This window comes from Dreissena polymorpha, chromosome 3 (genome assembly GCF_020536995.1).
Source record: "Dreissena polymorpha isolate Duluth1 chromosome 3, UMN_Dpol_1.0, whole genome shotgun sequence".
Lineage (NCBI taxonomy): Eukaryota > Metazoa > Mollusca > Bivalvia > Myida > Dreissenidae > Dreissena > Dreissena polymorpha.
Window position 1 is genome coordinate 62,261,441 of NC_068357.1, and position 17,442 is coordinate 62,278,882.

At 35.2% G+C, this 17,442-nt stretch overlaps 1 long non-coding RNA gene across 1 annotated transcript; it reads left to right on the top strand.

The window, feature by feature from the left end:
• The first annotated feature begins 357 nt into the window (after positions 1 to 357).
• On the top strand, positions 358 to 2,324 carry LOC127873618 (uncharacterized). The gene is made up of 3 exons (XR_008046298.1): positions 358 to 446; positions 956 to 1,100; positions 1,880 to 2,324. It is a non-coding gene; the product is annotated as an uncharacterized LOC127873618 (long non-coding RNA).
• The last annotated feature ends 15,118 nt before the right edge of the window (positions 2,325 to 17,442 follow it).

Consider the following 17,442-nt stretch of genomic DNA (forward strand, 5'->3'; position numbering starts at 1 on the left):
AAATTTAACATGTTTATGAAGTTTATTCATTATTTTCCTCAGTTTGTCTAGAACGACATCTGTTTAGTGAAGCGCACGGATTCGCTGCGCTGAACTGCACCCATGTTTATGAAGGGGTGCATATGGACTGCCAGAGCCGCCATAGCAAAAATTATCAAAGGCTCTGGGAGTCTGTTATATTAGCGATGGGCACAAGGGAGGCAACTGCGTACGGCTCATTTATTACTGAAAAATTCCTGCGCGAAATCTCGTTCATAAAAATAGTGCCGATAGGGGGTCGGAATTACGTCGTTTTTAAGGTGGTTTTCGATTGGATATGGTTAAAATAACCACTTATCACATAAGTTAATACATTTATGTTCGCGGGCTAAGCACTTTTGTTTCCACACAGTTGCGTAGAAGATTAAAAGAAAGCCTCAGAAAATTTCCGAGATCGAGAAAAATAGGTAAGATACATTGCCCAGTAGAAAAATTGCTTTTATTTTGTAGGTTAATCATTCTTCTTTCCATTCATGCCACTAATTGCTTTGCAAAATGCCGTGATTCTGCTGGTTGTTGCTAATGTATGGACTCACTATTGACCGGTTTCATGAATGGCAAGATGGCCGCCGTTGTTGACAATTCATATGACGTAAATATCATTGTTCTTTTTTTCCTCTGTAAAGTTGCCAAAAAATGTGTTGTACGTGCTAAACATCATTGAAGGATATATTTATGCTGACATTATATCGTAATGGTAGATTTCATTCATATATCTGTAAATAGACGTTTCGATAATACAAAATACAGACTTGCACAATTCGGACAGCAAGTATTTCGGATATAGCATTAATGATACAAGATACAAGAATCTTTATTTAACGTCGGATGTGAACAACAATTTGATACAGTCACTGTATTTAAGTTATATTATGTAGATATATTATTTCTTTGATTTCAATTATTCTTTTTGCAGACATATGTCTGATACTAATAAGTCAGAGTCTCAGGATTGGGAAGAGTTTGACTTGGAATCTGACAGTGAGCGTGTATCACCGCAGCCAGGTCAATTTACACAGGACTGGGCTGCAATAGCTGAAAAGTTGAAGCTTCCGCATCAGGTACTACAATGTAGATAAAAAATAATTTGCAATTTTAACCAATAAATATTTTTCTTAGTATATAAATGACATTTCAGCAGAATGACATTTTGAAACATAAACCCCATGCAATTTTATTTTATGGCAATGTATCGGTCATTTTGAAATACATTTATTATCAACATTAATTAATCATCATTATTGTAATTCACTAATTTTTATGCATTTGAAATATATACTGTTATACTTTTAAGAAGTCAGATATCACAAAATGTAGTTTAAGAAGACAGATATCACATAATTGAGTTTAAGAAGACTGATATCACAAGATAAGGAAGAGCAGTCTTTTTTTTAATTCTAAAGTTGTAGCCTAATCTAGTCTACAATCCCTCAGAAATTTTCATAAAAAGGCTACATCCTCTCAAATTTTTTCATTATATTCATGCACTTAACCCCAAAAAAGAAACTTACACCTGGAAATTTCATTCCCCTATGACTAACATTGCGTGAGTTGTATCCCCAAATTTTGGGTTTCACACACTTTTTCCTATATAATATGAAGGCTAAGGCCCCTTCCCCCAACAGCCTTAAAAAAGCCTTGAATGGTAAAAACAATGAACCTTTAAGCTATTTTCCGTTTAAGAAAGTCCTTTCTTAAAGAAAATCCAGTTGAAGCAGAAAGTGTTGTCCCTGATAAGCCTGTGTGGACTAAACAGGCTTATCTGGGATGACACTTAAGGCTCATGCATTAAGCCCCGTTTTCCCAGAGTGCGGCTCAAATGTTCATTTACATGTTACAGAGTACCGCAAGAAGCTGCCGTTTGTGAATGCGGCCCCGATAGAGGAGATTGAGGCAAAGAAGCTAAAGGCAGCGGGAGGAAAAGAGAAGAAATCAGGAAGAAATCGCCATAGGCGATAACTGAATATAAGATTGTTTAAACCATTGGATAGGTTTGTTAGTCACCTATCTTAGGAAAAATACTTACAGATACATTGAAGTTCAAATAACTAGTGTTAGGTCTTATTTAAATAAGAAGAATTTAGGTTTTTGAACCTATTTAATGAAGCAAATGATTTTACTTTTGTTAAACATGTGTGGCAGTGAACTATTGTCTGCATGTTAACCTTATTTAAGTATTGGCTGTTGTTCTTGGGGTGTATTTATAATTTGAGGACTTATTTTACCTAATGGACAATTTATTTTAATTGAGTGAACAACATATAAAACTCGTCAAAACTATTGAAAGCCCCCATAAGAATTTCATTGTTTTGTAGTGACCACTCAGGGTTCGACATTAACTTTTTTTACCGCAAGACCGTCGGACCAGCTCCTCTTAAAATGTACTAGCCCGAACTTGATGTCTACTAGACCACAAATGACATAGTTAATGAACACAATTGTGTCATGTAACTGTTTAATCAGGATTTATCAGTAAATAATAAGTGAACACCAGTTCAGGCTTGGCGAAATTGGAAAAAAACTGCCGGTCATCCGGACAGGCATTTCAGAAAATGTGCCGGTCCGGAGAAAATTTAGCCGGACCGAAAAAAAACAACAACACAACTATGTACATTAAGATAAACCCTTTTTTTCTCAGAAAAATCGGAAAAAAACGCATCGTACCGAAGTATGAGCGTCCTAGAAACTGGTCCATATTCCGTGTTTTGTTGAATTCTCAAATGCGCATAATTAAATTTGTATTCCGAAAACACTCTTCCCAATTTAATTTTTACTCGACGTTATCACATTCTTCAAATAAACTGCAAATGTACAGTGTGTTTTAATCCTTTCTCTCCAGAAAAGCGCGCGCAAATTATTCCCTACATGTACAACGTCACGTCAAACGCATGGAAAGCGTGCGTGTATTAAATTTCTGTTAAATGTTTCGTGGTAAATTTTAATAGAATGATATCGCGAAGAATGTGTGAGTGTTGTGAAAACACGCTTAGCGGTTTTACTGACCCTGTGTAGACTGCGATGTTTTAACAAAAGGGATTAAAATGTGCGAAAGCAGTTGCCGATTTTGCGAGTTTGAAGTAGGTGTTGTGTAACCAGTTGGATTTGCTAATTGTACGTAACAAACTTATTGCAAACATCAACACAATGAGCGATTTCATTTTCATGATGTAGACTGTAGTAAAGGGTTTGCTCTTCGAATTTTCAACTTTGAAAAAATATGATATGTTTGCATTCATTGCACATTTATTTTGCCGGTCACAAGGACCGACATTCTGGTTAAACCTGCCGGACCAAATGAAAATTTGCCGGTCAGGACCGACGGACCGGCAATTTCGCCAAGCCTGCCAGTTTTTTTTTTTGATGCATAGAGTAAAACAATAAAATAAACCATTTTTTTTGCTTTACTCCGTCAAATTCAATCCATGGGAACTGACTCAATTTTCCATCTAGGATAAAATTGACATTTTCGTGTTTCTTCATATTTACGTTTCGTGTCAGTTTAAGCGTCGGATTTTTTTTTATTAACTGATTTGTCGGACGAAAATCTGAACTTGAACAAAGCCATTCTTTAAATTACATTCTCTTGTCTGCTACGCAAAAATGTTTACATTGACGATACCGATTTTCGATAGAAGTCGTAAAATCATGCTCTACAGTTTCACGACACTGCAGAAAATCATTAATATTCATGACAACTTGACCAATCTAAACAAGCAATATCTGCAGGAAGCTCTTCTTTGCGTCTAAAAATAGCAATGAATCATGCGAATGCTCCGCGTTTATTTAAATACACTAGTTTTGTTTTAATGTAAATAACGGATACTAGAGTAATTTTACACATTAAAAAATAAAGGTTTTCACAGCATTTAGTTATAGTTATATGAATCAGTATAGATTTTTTTTTGTACGACCAGTCGGACAAGCTAGCCCGCAGTTTGACTAGCCCGACCACCGATCTTACTAGACAATGTCTGTCGGACGTGCCTTAGTGTCGAACCCTGCCACTATGTCTGCTCGTGACACTGTCGGTCTGACATGTGAGAGTCCAGTTGAAGTAAAATGATTCATCAATCATCACTTATGAAAAATTTCAATCTTTGGGATTAGTTTTTGCCTATATGCTACCTTTGACTGACAAAAAAACCAACATCAACAATGTTGTTTTTTTTTTAATTTGAACAACTCGTCATCGTGATTGGGAGGCATGTGTCATTTTAATTCATCATTATGTAATGTCGGGTAATTGGACATTTCACAAGTATTTGTATATTGTGTATGCACAACAAATATAAATTGTGTCAACAAATTATGTGTTAGTTCACCATTAGTTATCATTGAAAATAAAACCTTAAAAAAGCTGCAGAGTTGTTGTTGATAGCAGTAAAGACAAAGGCTATTCACGCACATAAATATATATTTGTATGCCCCCTTATTTTGCCATAAACTTAGTTCTGGCTACCATAACTTTAAATGTCGCTTTTTATGATTTTTGACTGGCGCGACTTTATAGTTATGGACCAACCCCATTAGGAAAGTCAACCAGAAATGCCCGAAAAGTTGACAATTAGCAAAGACCGGTCCAAAACAGCTTTTAAATGCAGTTATTGGTTCAAATCAACCACTTGATCGGAAAGATTGACATTTTTCACATTAAACTGATATATTCTTTCACAAAATACTATCTTAAACATTTAAAATTTATCTATTCTGCTTTTACATATCGAGAAAAACAGCGATGTGACAGACTTACTTGAAATGCGAATCTCCCGAGATTTCACGGTCATATGACGTTATTTCTATTTTTAGTAACATACCATGTGCTCAAGTGTTTTCAAATTCAAAATGACATTTCCCGGTATTTTAGATTATTCTGGCTTGTTTTGTAAACAAATTGTATTGTAAATACAAACTCAAAGTAAATATTATTAAAACAACCTGATTCACACTGAAATCAGTCTTATAATCCACCAGACATAAGTTGTTTATCACAAATAATAGATTTCAGAAAACGAAAGTAATGTTTACTATTTCAGCAAAATATGTCAAGGTCGATCCGAAAGTATCCAAATGAAAACTCGTCACGTGACAAAGCGACAATGGCGTCAAAATTGTGAATTTCAGACTGATGAGAGTTATTTTCATATATTGTAAGATGCATTTGAAACATTTGAACCTTAAAATAATCCCCGATGCAGTAACTTATATTCATTCACCAATATATGTAGAAATGTATCCAAGAACATGAGCTTTCTTTGATTTATAGCGTGACATAAATATGTTATGACTCTGGTTGACTTTCGATACGGGGTTAGCTTCAGCGTACAGGTCTGTCAATACTATATAAACTGTACGCTGAAGTTTCTTTAGCTACCATAAACTGTGCAGTAAAAAGTGCAAAACCAATAAAAAATACGTGTTATTAATATGTTTTAATGTGTTTTATATCTAAAAAGGCATTCACATAGATAAAAATAACTTATAAATGGCCAAAATAGCTGGTTAAATGCAAATGTCAGTTGTTTGCTGGATTTTTGGCAGAAAAAACAGCAGAAAAATTCACCTATTTTTTTACGTGTTTTAAAAAAATCATAAAAAATCTATTTTTCATCCTAATAAAAAAAGAAAGACATCATTATGTTTGTTTTAAGTAGTATAACATCAATGCCAAATATCATTCAAATATTCCCATTTTAAAAAAATCATTGCCTCTTGCTAAAGTGTATTTAGATAAACAAAATGAAAGTCACTCACTGCGCGTGTTCTGTAGGTTAACAACATCATGTAGGTTATTTTCGACGGTCACTAACAACGGTATTATACAGCACAAATGTTAAACACCCAACACATGGTGCCATAAGCAATGTGATTGACAAATTAATACTATTTTCCTTTGTCAGTCCGATTTAATCTTGAATTTTTCGGCACTGGCACTATCAATGGAGAGTATTAAACAAGGGAGTGAACTTTTCCCGCAAAATTATTTTCAATGGTTACACACCACAATATGCAAACAGAGTATTGTCTGATTCACGGTTGTATGAAACATAATTGTTTTACACCACAATATGCAAACAGAGTATTGTCTGATTCACGGTTGTATGAAACATAATTGTTTTGGGCCTCGTAAGCAATGAAAACGGCAATTTGCATTAAACGTAATGGGTTCAACGTCTTAATTGACCGTACTAAAGATTTTTAAAATTTCAGTACAATATGGCAAATGTATTGCTTTAAAAGACATTGTATTGTTATGAATGCGTAGCACGCAGTGTCCAATTTGTATTACTGCTCCCGCCATTGAATCATTTATGACATGGAAAAAATAATAATATGTTTAAGTCAATGTTTTCCGTAAAATAATATAGTAGCGTAACAATCCAATGAACACACCTTTATTTTGGAATAAAACATTTCTGACATGTTTGACAGGAAGGTAATTAATATTAACTGCCATAACATAATCTGGCTTTAGACGCATTGATAAGTTTTTAAAGAGCTGTCCATAAACGATTGTTGATAATTATCTTTTCCACAAACATATAATAAAACGAATCTTCCATGTCCCAAAAATTATCGAGACCATGTGTTATGTGCAAGAAAACTATTTTTACCTTTAATATCAAGTCATAATTGGCGACTTAATGATAAAATACATTTGATAGTTTAATGTCAAAAATAGGTCTCGTTTAATGTCTTGTTTCTCCATACATTCAACGATTTTGAAACATTTTTTTACAAATTTTAAATTAAGATATGGTTGATGTATATATAAGAAGCAAAAAAATCAAGCATATGTATACCAGTGAATCAGAAGGCTATGTTTAAGTGTATGGTTAAAATTTGAAATTAGTTTAACTGCTAACTTCCTGTATTTTGTGTCTGTTCCATAAATACGGCTTATTTTATTGTAAAGTTACTTAAGAATAATATTTTCCAATATAGATTAAGTGATATGCTCAAAAGTCCAAGATCTAATTGGAACTGCACATGACCAGTACAATGCACGCAAGGTAAAATAAATGTGAACATTGCCGCTGATACTCTTCGCGCTGCATTTGAAACACTTTTTATTCTGATGTAGGATAGTAGACAATGTCAAAGCTTTTCGTAAAACTCATTGATTTATTTTGATTCCTTCACACCGTCTCTGGAAATCTAAAATTTGACCAATTCATTTAGTAGATTATTTACATGTAAGCTTATAAAAATACCTTAGCTTGTGTGAACAACTATTTCCACTCAATGGCAGCTGATTTGAGACTTACATTTTTGGATTTACACTTCATAAGTCTTCAAACATGTGGCAATAATCTTAAAAACAACAAGCTATATGATATTCGTTCGAATCATCTAATATTCAAATCTTAGTTTGATGGATATTAACAAAAGAACATTCATGGACCCCGACATAGTAGTTACTATACTAACCAACAAATGAAACAGTTTGATAAGAATGGCATTTCCCTTTAATTGTGGGTCACATCCTTTTTGGTAAATCAAATGTGTTTTTTTTTAAATAAATACATAAATACCGGTAAAGAAATCGAAAACGTTATTGTGACTCTACACTATGCAAAACATTCAATTTCATTTATCCCTGCAGAATGATTGATAGGCAAGTAATTATTTAAAAGTGTCGTGTCAGATCTCCAGTGTACGGAATACCGTTAGGGCCATCGTTACACATTAAAATCCAGAGGGCGACAATGCGATAGTACGATAGCGGCAATACGATAGTACGATGGCGACAATGCGATAGTACGATGGCGACAATGCGATAGTCATATCGTACTGTCGTCATCGTATCTTATCTCCTCAAATTTCTTATTCTTCAAATGCTGCCACTTTCTTCTTTTTAAGAAATTTTTCAAATGTAAAAATCCTTCATTGTTTTAAAAGAGAACAACAATTAAATTTGATATTAAAATAATTGAACACAGGGCTATGTGTTGCTGTATCTCAAGACTAACCTCAGAAATGTGTGTTTGGTTAATTTATCTAAAACCAAATTATTTTGTCATGTTTTGCTCTTTTACATATTGTCATGTAAAGGATTTAAATGTTTTGTTCGTGTGTTATCTTTAACAGATAAAAAAAAAAGTTCGTCCCTGTAAATTAGTAAGCACATATTTTCATATAAATATTTGTTGAGGTCGGGAGCAGAACTACCTGTTCTGTGTGTTTATTTCCAAGTTTATGAGGTCCTTCCGCGCATGAGGCTGCATTATGTGTTTACCCAGAGTATGTTTCAGCATTCCAACTTAATTTATTAGAAAAACAAGAGCTGTCACCATAGGATGACATATGCCCCCTATAAACGCTTGATAGAAGTTATGAGCATTTTTCGAAACCTAAACACATATTTTGAAACCTTAACGCGGACACTAAGTTCAAGGTCAATGTCACAGGGGTAAATTTTTTTGTGCGTATGGAAAGGCCTTGTCCATATACACACGCATACCAAATATGAAGGTTATATCTCAAGGGACATAGAAGTTATGAGCATTTTTCGAAATCTAAACGCAGATTTGGAAACCTAAACGCGGACCGTATGTTCAAGATCAAGGTCACAGGGGTAAAAATGTGTGTGCGTATGGAAAGGCCTTGTCCATATACACATGCATACCAAATATGAAGGTTATATCTCTAGGGACATAGAAGTTATGAGCATTTTTCGAAACCTAAACGCAGATTTCAAAACCTAAACGCGAACCCTAAGTTCAAGATCAAGGTCACAGGGGTAAAATTTGTGTGCGTATGGAAAGGCCTTGTCCATATACACATGCATACCAAATATGAAGGTTACATCTCAATGGACATAGAAGTTATGAGCATTTTTCGAAACCTAAACGCAGATTTCGAAACCTAAACGCGGACCCTAAGTTCAAGGTCAAGGTCATAGGGGTAAAAATGTGTGTACGTATGGAAAGGCCTTGTCCATATACACATGCATACCAAATTTGAAGGTTATATCTCAAGGGACATAGAAGTTATGAGCATTTTTCGAAACCTAAACGCAGATTTCGAAACCTTAACGCGGACCCTAAGTTCAAGGTCAAGGTCCCAGGGGTTACATTTTTTTGTGCGTATGGAAAGGCCTTGTCCATATACACATGCATACCAAATATGAAGGTTATATCTCAATGGACATAGAAGTTATGAGCATTTTTCGAAACCTAAACGCAAAGTGTGACGGAAAGACGGACAGACGGACAGACGGACGGACGGACGGACAGACGGACGGACAATCCGATCACTATATGCCCTCCTTCGGGGGCATAACTATCTGATCGGAACATGTTAACTCATAACACTATATAATGGAAGCATGCTTACTCATAACAATATCTGATGGAAACATGCTTACTCACAACAATATCTGATGGAAACATGCTCACAACAATATCTGATGGAAGCAAACTTACTCACAACAATATCGGATGGAAACATGCTTACTCACAACAATATCTGATGGAAACATGCTTACTCACAACAATATCGGATGGAAACATGCTTACTCACAACAATATCTGATGGAAACATGCTCACAACAATATCTGATGGAAGCAAGCTTACTCACAACAATATCGGATGGAACATGTAAACTTATAACAATATATAATGGAAACATGCTAACTAATAACAAAATCTGACGGAAACATGTTAACACATAACACTATCTAATGGAAGCATGCTTACTCATAACAATATCTGATGGAAACATGCTAACTCACAACAATATCTGATGGAAGCATTCTTACTCATAACAATATCTGAGGGAAACATGCTAACTCACAAAAATATCTCATGGAAACATGCTAACTCAGAACAATATCTGATGGAAACATGCTTGCTCATAACAACGTCTGATGAAAACATGCTTATTCATAACAATACCTGAAGGAAACATGCTAACTCACAACAATATGTGGTGGAAACATGCTAAATCACAGCAATATCTGATGGAAACATGCTTACTCAAAACAATATCTGATGGAAGCATGCTAACTCACAGCAATATCTGATGGAAACATGCTTACTCACAACAATATCTGATTGAAACATGCTTACACCAATATCTGATGGAAACATGCAAACTCGCAAATATTGAAATAATGTGAGGCAGTGTGAGATCAACTTGGCGATAAAAATATGCATATGTGCATATCTCGAAATGTTTGCACGTGTGGTTATCATACACTTGACAATCTTTCAAAAAGTAAACAGACGCGAAGCATAGGACTTTTGAAGCTTAATATATTACTAATTTATAATATTCACATTATATTTATTGTATTGCGGACTTACGTTAATATAAATACAATGTATTTGTATAAGGTGTAAGCGTTAATTTGGGTCTAGTCGAGTACTCCGAAATAAAACTTGAAATTGAAACGGTATATCGACAACACAAAATGGGGACTTCACGGACCGTCGACTCTATGGGCTGTACAATAAGCACAGTATTTTGTAACCATATGGGCCGCATATATTGACCATATCATGATTGTGATTTGAAATGCCCTTGTGTTATGTTTAGTCGAGTATCATAAACAAGCATGTCGGTTGATACAGGCATCATGTATGCGTGATAAACCAGTTTCTTTCCAATCAGCAAAATAATTATTGTTACTTCTATAGCGTTCTATGTCTTAATGTAGTTTCAAATGGACATAATCACTTATGCTTAACAACCGCGCAACTGTAAGATTAATCATAATGTTGTTCTAGAAAACTTCTTGATGGCTGTAAGTCCGTTTTATATAACGACTTTACTGTTTTTAATGCATTTTAATCGTATGGACGAGAAATTCCCGGTAATATCTTTTCATTCAGTGTACATTTTATCCTTTTTTAAACACAAAAGCGAACGCGTGAGGAAGATTTAGTCTAATAAATAAAACTTGAATTTAATGATGCATTCAATTAAGTGCTAACCTATCTGGATTTTCCCAGAACACGAAGAACCTTAATATTCGCAAACAGGAATGACTTGTTTTGCTATAGAAGGATTATGCTATGTTTTGTTTGAGTACTCAAATAACGAAATTGTAAACGTCTGTAAATATTTAGTAACGTATTATTAAACACTATTTAATTTTAAAACGATTTTCTAAGTTGAAAAACAAACCTTGTGTGTTATTCTGCCATATTAGCTCATAAGCACCGATGTCACATCTGCTTTCGCGGGCGTGGGAAATTAATCGTGTGTTTTTCTTAAATACGTTCTTAACTCCGCTCATAATTTTTATTTACGTGTACATGCTTTGTGAAAAAATCTGGGCTAAGTTTGAGGTTTGGGGCTCATTAAACCCGGTTTTAATCTTCGACGTTTTAAACGATTTAAAGCCCGAGTTTAATTTACTTTCATGTGTTTTTGCGCATATATGTGTTGTGTATCGCGCTTTTGTTCTGTGTCACACTGTCAGGCAATAGGATCCTTTCCATAAATTTCAACGCCATTCCAATTACTTAAACACATAAGAGTCGAAGTCTTCTGGTTTTTTTTTAATATAAGGTGTCTTATTATCTACATTATCCACAATAATTATTCGAACGCACATTTTGCATCATTTGAATGCTGAACGTGTGGTTTTCTACACACTACGGGGCCCCCCTCTGACGTATTCAACGACACATTCAACTGTATTCAATGGACTATCCGGTTATGGCTACTGGCTAGCGGTGTTTTGAAGTGAGCTGTTCGAAAAATGTGATTTTATGTGGTGTATAACCTTGCTATTCGGAAAGGGATGTTACTGGACACTAGTAGCAGCTGTATAGTATGTATACCATTTATTGAAGAGTGAAAAAAATGTTTTAAAAATTGACATATTTGACGTTTTCCTTAAAAATAATAGTCGCGCTACGCATCACTGGGTATACATTATTCATATATCACGCATAACCCGTGGAAGTTTATCGGAAGACCTGTCACGCTTGATCAAAATGAGCAATAAAAAACCCACTGGCACTTCACAGTCAAAAAAGCGCGTTGCGTCTTTCCCGCTAAATCAGGCTGACATGAAGAATGTCCGAACATTTTTGTAAGAATCTATACCGGACGAAGATCATCTTAACATGTCTTACCAACCAAGCCACCAAAACCACAGCAACGAAAACATAACTCGAATAAGCGACATACTGAAGCAATCATTCGACTCACAAATATGTGAAATAGTATCCAGCATAGTGAGTGGCGTTCTCGGTGGCCTTAATACAGAAATAGCAGCTTTTAAGTCTAAAAACCTAACACTGTATAACCAGGTAAAACAACTGGAATCCAAAGTCGCAGAAATGGACGCAATTATTGATCGCCAAAACCAGTACAGCCGCCGCAACTGTCTGCTCTTATCGGGTGTGTCAGAGACCCAAGGCGAAAACACCGACAAAACTGTCACAAAGATCTTCTCCGCCATAGGCGCAAGCATCAGTATCGATGAAATCGATCGCAGCCACAGACTTGGGAAACCTCGGAAGTCTCCATCATCAAGCCAAGCGCAATCCAGAAATCCCCTTCCACGTGACATTATTATCAAGTTTACGAGCTACCGAGCCCGGCAGAAGGTCTACATGCTTCGCTCTAAACTATAAACAGCTGGTTACACCGGGTCATACTTGAATGAGGATCTGGCAAAAACAAGAAGTGAACTGCCATTTAAAGCCCGGAACGTTCTTAAAATTGGCAATGTCGACGGCGTCTGGACTTCGGACGGCACCATCCTCATCAAAGACAAATCCCAGACAATCACCAAAATCGAATCGCAATATAATTTCGACAACTGTACACTAAACTATCTCTTTATTTTGACCAGTATAGGCGACCTCTAAACGTCGGATATTGACTGTACTCGAAACCATGGAAAACTCGTGCGCCTATGTGTAATGTTCCCAAGGCTTGCACTGTTATCATTGTGGTTTAACCTTTTCATGTAGATCTGCGTGTACGGACCTGCAAATTGAGCATTTGAACCATTTATGATACTTTCTTTTTCGCTTTATATATGCAGTTGCTACGTTTATTGTTCGACGTACACATCATCTATGATGTGTGCATATCCACATATATATATTTTTCTCTTACGTATTCACCCTGTGAACTGTCTCATCCGGCACTTACTATTTAAGGTTCATGTAGAGGCTTCAATTTGAAAAATGTGGGACCCCTAGCATTGAACTCAAATTTGACTAAAGGAAGAGTGCCACATTGAAAATGTCTACATATATGCTTTAAAGGATGTTTTCCTTCAAACTGCTACAAATTTTGTACATCAACGTATCATAACATCCACAAAATCAATCAAAATACAAAGCGATTTTAACAATGAAATATACATTATTTTAAAAAATCTGAATCATGTTTATTCCACGTATTTCGGCGGAAAATTATATAACTAGTGATTAATATCGACATTGACGAGGGCAAGTTACGCTTAAATAGTAAAAAAAGTTTACATATCTAGAAATATCAAAACTCGAACACATGTCATTTCATCACCATGGGGGCAGCCATTTTTAAATTAATAAAATAGACAGAAACATGCTAAAAACTCACTCATCGCCTAATTGACATTCCAAACGGTTGACGATGACAAATGCATTAGATTGTAATCTTTCCGTTGATGTTTGCAAACTGCACGATCAGACCTCATAAACACTCAAAAGAATAACTATGTAAGAAGCATTTCACCAATGTTTACAATCGTTGTCGAATCACATTGCGTATATTATTGCGCATAAAATAGTACGCTTACAGACTGACAGAAAGATCGATACGTAACTCCGTTCAATTCATCACGGTATACTATTATAATGATCATATATAATAATACATCGCTTTAACAATCTAAAAGTAGAAATAATTCTTTTAAACGGAGTTTTTAATAACGAAAGTGAAAACAACGGAAGTTGGATGGATATTCTGTGAGATGCACTTCGGCTCCAGAAAAACAATACAAGTAAACTAAAAAAGACGTGTGGGGACAATTTTCAGCTGGAAAATATTTGAAATAGGGTAAGTGATGATATCTCTACGTGGTCATTTCTGTTAATTAGTGCGATCTCTTGCTGATTAATGTTAATAGTTGTTTTACTAGTTGCCACCCAACTGTCAAAATAAGATATGTGTTTTCTCAGGTATGTGTATACACATACCCGGTTTTCTCACCACCGCACGTGGTTTCGACCGATTTGTTTTGCACGTTTTTCTACGGAGCACAGCAATGGCCACGCTTTCAAAATGGGTAGAAGGAATCGAAATATAAAATCAATCGGTTTGCCAATTTCTTTATATTCCTGTACAATTTTATATGTCGTCTGCAATCTTTTTCAATTTGAGATGGTTTAAAATTTGCAATTTGGTTGAGAGGTAAATAACAAAATTGTTAAGCCTTTGAAATAAAATTGTGACTCTTATAATCCACCATACCTGGATTTTTAAAAAGTAGTTACGTTTTAGTTATTTTTAGAACTTTGTTAAGGAAATTTATCCAAAAAAGGCAGTTGAATAAAAACTAATTTGTTGTGATATGACAATAATATTCTGTGAAATGTTGCTAACTTGACCTTGTATATGTATATAGCTCTGTATTTATTCAACTTAAGGTAGTGCATATCCTTCCTAACTTTAGATTGAGATTTTGTAAATTAGTGTAAAAATGTATTGGTTTTAAACCAAAATATGAATAAAGCACACAAATATTGAATGTCAAAAATGTGTTTATGTTATTCTATCCGTCTTAAGCTTTAAAATGATATATAGTTTGACCATATTGTACCACATTGAATGAAGAAAAACCAAAGCGAAGTTTTAATAAATTTTATACCCCCCATGAACATTAAGCGCCTAATTATTTTTCGACGGATTGCAACAGTCATTTACGACGCACACATCATATACGATGTCTACTTCCATTTTATCGTTGTTGTTGTCTGTTTACATCACATTTGTTTACACGTTAAGGATACGTAATGTTTTATTGATATAGCGCCACTTTGTTTCCCAATACATTTCTTCGGACAGCTATACTCACAAAACAAACTCCAATGATCTGCTTTATAATCTTATTCTTGTAACTTTTTCTTTTCTCAGCTTTCATCTCTCTCATATCTTTCAAATTTCTCTTTAGGCATCGGACACAAAATCGGTCATCAATTTTCATGTGGGCTACTCTACAAATACCAGCATCTGAAACAAACCATTTGACGGCGATTTCTCGAAAATACGTCGGTCAATATCCGCCGTGATAGACTTACACACCTTAACTATTGCCAGTCGCCATCAACAATGTCAACACGATAACAAACACATGTCAAAATCTCTCAATATATTCACTTTTCTTCTTATCTTAATTATTTCAGGAAACATCCATCCCAAACCTGGACCCGGTAGAAGCTCAGCCTCCTTTGACTCTGCCTCTAATGTATCATCCTATATAAACCTTCTTAATAGAGGCCTTAGTATAATGCATCTGAACATTCAAAGCCTAAAACCCAAGCTGGATTATTTAGAAATTGAAGCTCAAGCATACGATGTTCTTGTGTTTACAGAGACATGGCTCAACGCTTCCATCTCAAATCACGACTTAAGCATACGAAACTTTTCACCACCAGTCCGTTGCGACGGAGAAAATCGATTAGGGGACGGGGTTGCAATTTATGTCAAAGACGGTATTCAATACCATGAACGGTATGACCTGAAAATAAACGGTCTAGAGGCAGTGTGGCTAGAACTATCTTTAAACAAACGTAAACTTTTGAAAGGCGGAATATACCGCCCTCCAAATTCCAATAACAGCCACTGGGATCTTCTCGAACAAAGTATTGATCATGCTTTTACTGCATCATATGATAACGTGCTAGTAACTGGTGACTTCAACATCCATATAAAAGGCAACAAATCTAATAAAATGAGTCGACTTATCCAATCATATAACGCAAAACAGCTAATCTCATCCGATACTCACTACACTGAAAATTCCAGCTCACTTATCGGTCTGATATTTGTGAAAAATACATCACACATAATCGCCAGCTTTGTATCAGACCCATTTATTCCTGACCTTATACGGTTCCACTGTCCTGTTGTTGCTATCCTTAAATTTGACAAACCGAATCCTACCACGTTCAAACGTCGCATTTTGCTTTACGATAAGGGTAACTACACTGCATTTAGAGAAAAATTAAAGCTAGAAGATTGGTCAGATGTAATCGCTAGTAATAACCTTGAGAATGTTGCTGACATAATATCTAAAACTATAATTAAAGCTGCCGCTGAAACAATACCAAACAAAATTGCAACTATCCGACGTACAGAAATACCATGGCTTAATAATTATATCCGTAAACTCATTAGAAAACGAAACAGACTCCATAATAAAGCCAAGACATTAAACACGGCCACAGCTTGTGCTATCTTCAGACAATTCAGAAATCAGGTAACAAATGCAATACAAAAGTCTAAATTTGATCACACACAAAAACTGATAACACAAATAAATACAAACTACTTAACTTCAAAATCATGGTTCAAATTAGCGAAACAATTAACACAGCAAAATAACAAATATTATACCTACACTCATTCATAATAATGTTGAAGCCTCTTCTGACGAAGCTAAGTGTGAACTTCTAAATGATTACTTCTGTTCATCATCGTTTGTCGATGACACAAACCATACCCTACCATCTATACACAAAATAGCTAACCATAGCCTTTCAAATATTTTGATATCGCCTCAGGACGTCATTAATGCAATTCAATCCATGGTTCCATCCAAAGCTAGTGGACCTGATCTACTGAGCCCAAGACTCCTACGCGAAGGCTGTAACGAACTTGCCCAACCGCTTTCAAACTATTTCAATAATCTTCTAAACGCATCCATATTTCCACCATCGTGGAAGCTGGCAAATTAACACCGATCTATAAGAAACTCGATCCTTTTTACCCAGCAAACTATCGACCAATATCTCTTCTCAGCTCCGTTGGCAAACTTAAGGTAGCGCACCTCTAATGATTTCCCGCGATTTCTTCGAAGGTTGAAGATCCTACTATTAGGTGCCGTAGCCTAGTGGTTAAGGCGATAGACTAGAAATCTTTTGGGATATTCCCGCGCAGGTTCGAATCCTGCCGACGACGTATACTTTTTTGCGACTCGTTTTATTTATTTTCTAACGTAATTTGATTTAATATGGCATATAAACTATATTTATTGTTAAATATGTTGCAATTTTTATGCACATTCTTCAATTATTAAAATTAAAACAACGTTATGGCGAAATTGGGTGATTAACTGTTGAAAATACGAACCATGCATGTTGCATTTTTATTTTTATTTCAAAAAGTAAACGGTAAATCTGTCTAGTTTTTGGTATTTTTGCTGTATATAGTGTTTCTATAAAAAG